The following is a 2894-nucleotide window of genomic DNA, read 5'->3' as shown; positions in this document are numbered from 1 at the left end:
GTGGCGCCGTACGTCCACATGATGCACCGTTGCTGCCTTACCTATTAGAGCAGAGACCAACTAGCGCGCTCTTGCATGGCTGCTGTTCGACCTTCAGAACGCCACGAAGATTGCGTTACCCGATGTGGGTCGACCTAGACTGGGAGACGACCTAATGAATTAAACATTATTTTTAACTAATATGCAGTCGGGGAGGGTTTACGTGTCCAGTGTAGCTGCATGAGCTCCTGCGGGATTCTAAAACCTGGCGTAGAGTTGGCTCAGTGGCGGGGGGGGGTGGTGGTGGTGGGGGGGGGGGGGCGTTCCAAGTCGCTGGCGTGCTACGTGTCCATTTTGCATCAAGACGCGGATTGTGTGTCTCCGCCGTTCCGTCCCAGGTGCGCACGTTTTGTCCCCGACACAATGGGAGGTTAAGGGTCCTGCACAGGAATCCACAGCGGTGACCCATTACCAGATCACTGCTACTGCTGCTACTGCTACTGGGAGGGCAGCCGCTGATCCGGAACTCGCATTCTGCTACCTGAAGAGGTGTCTGTCCAGCTGCAGGTCATTGCAACTTGGATCCAACCCTGCATGCTCAAGATGAAGACAATGTTTCCAAACATGATCTCCTCTGGTGCTTGCATTTACGACTCGGAAGTTTTCTATTATGTAACCATACCAGCCAACGCCTAAAAGTGAAGGGATCTCACGACACACAAGAGCTCATTCAAAGCGCAGCGAGGACGTCTGACGACGGTGCGATGCCTTGACTTGCGATCTGTGAACGTCTGAAAGTCTTTTCAACCTTGGCGAAGGCATGGATGACACTGAACAGGTCCCCCAGTCCTTCCCAGGTCAAACAGAGTGTCAGCAGAGGCAGAACATGCAAACTGCTCTCAGAAGAGTGTTTGGGCCGTAGTGCCAAACACTTGAATGGGTTATAAGATCATTTATGACAATATTGCCTGGGGCCTGTTGTGTACGGGGCAGAGTATGTTAAATTGATAGAGTTACATTGTCAATATTTTTGAAAATATCGCCAAACAGGAGTCGACAGCAAAGAAAAGCTGTTTGGTGTTGACGTACAAGAGCTGACGAATCTCTACAAATGCAGAACAATTTAAAGGGGAAATAAACAGCGTTTCTATTAAATCACATTCATGAACAACAAAGTGAACTATTAAACACAGATTTCCTGATGTTTTGCTCTTCAGTTTGACTCTCACCAGAAACGATTCTCAGTGTGGTTAAAGTCCAAGGAGTATCACTTCTTCTTAAATATTGCAGAGTAAAAAAAAACTAAAAAAAACAGTCACAATCCTTTTTTATTTTATTTCAGCCATTTGTTCTTCAAAAGCTGTCTTACAATGACGCAGCCTGAACCAGTTCCGTGTGTGGTTCTGCGGCACAACGTCCGCGCCGTCTGTTTACAGATGTGTTACTGTAGAAGTGTAGGTATTTGGATTAGTCATCGCCGGATCATCATTCACAACAAAACACACCTTGATAAACATGGCGAGTTTCATGTCGGCACACATGAGCACGACCAGACTGACGAGACCGGGAGACGTTTTCCTCCGGTTGGTTTTGGGTCGACTCTTTCCGTCTTCCCAGACTAATGTTTGAAAAATCACATTAACTGTCAGAATGCAGAAACTTCTGCATTCTGACAACCAGTCTCAGCGTCCTGTCGCGGCGCACGACGGCCCGCCGCCGCACTGTCATGGCCGCCTCGGCCTCTTCAACTGAACGCGGCCCGCGAACCTTTTTTCACCCGCCAGAGCGGGGGAAAGGCACGGGTGCAATTAATACCGTCAGCGGCGTCCGCGGGCCACTTAAGTGTAACTTTCAAGCAGTGACAGCGAGCCGGCGCACAAAACTAAATGGAGGTCAGCACTTATTAATGTTACTAATTACACCAGTGCTTTTCCTGCTGCGCCATGTCAAAATGTCGGCCGTGGAAATGACCTCCACAAATGAAATGGAAATGGAGTTTCATTTGCTCGCGTCGCTGAAAAAGGCCACCAGCTGAAAGTCAACAGTAACATTTATTTCCAGAAACCCCCGAGTCCCCATTAGCACAGATTATCCACACGAAGCATTTCTCCCTGTTAAAGCTCACTGATACCAGTGTTTTTTTTTGTTTTTTTTGCGATTAAAGTTAAATGACCCTTTCATTTCCAATGTATTTAAAAATCACACAATTAGCTTTTCGCTAATTGAAGTTCTTTATTTATTAATTTTTTTAGTTTTAGCTGGAACGGACACAAAAAAAAAACTGTTTTGAACGTTTGGTCTGAGTTGAAGAGGAAAGATACTCTTAAATTATGTAGATGTTTTTTTTACAGATTCTCTGAGTCTCCAGGAGGAATGTTTGAACATTTTTCATTGTGTTTATGAATTAGGCTTGTTAGGGGGAAAGAAAAAAAAAAAAGCATTAACCGTCTAATGTCTTATCTTCCAACAAAATACTGTGCAGCTGGTTGCATTTCTCACACTGATGAAAAAGAAATCATACAATACGTTTGGAATCGGATTAGTCTTGTCTGTCTGTTTAACAGCAACGCACTGCTGATGAATAAGCACTTGAGTGGTTGTATTAGAGAACATTTGTCTTTAAATGACTCAGTTCAGACTAATGATTCTCTGAGACGACTAGTTAGTGTTTAGCTGCACTGGTTTGTTTTGTTTTTTTTATAAGTATTACAAGATCAAACTTACATTATTTTCAAAATATAAAGGAAAAGTTGCATTAAAAAGCTTCTGATTGAATGAGTTCATTATTCCTAACTTGTTGGGATACTTATTTCTCCCTGGTCAGCTCGTTGCAATCAAACTTTATAATTCGTCAGGTTTTAGTCAAAGAAATTCTATTTAAAATCCTTATTTATTATGTGGAACATGCTTTTTAA

This window comes from Blennius ocellaris (genome assembly GCF_963422515.1).
Source record: "Blennius ocellaris genome assembly, chromosome: 10".
Taxonomy (NCBI): domain Eukaryota; kingdom Metazoa; phylum Chordata; class Actinopteri; order Blenniiformes; family Blenniidae; genus Blennius; species Blennius ocellaris.
The sequence above is the reverse complement of the archived record's forward strand: the minus strand, read 5'-3'. Positions refer to the sequence as shown.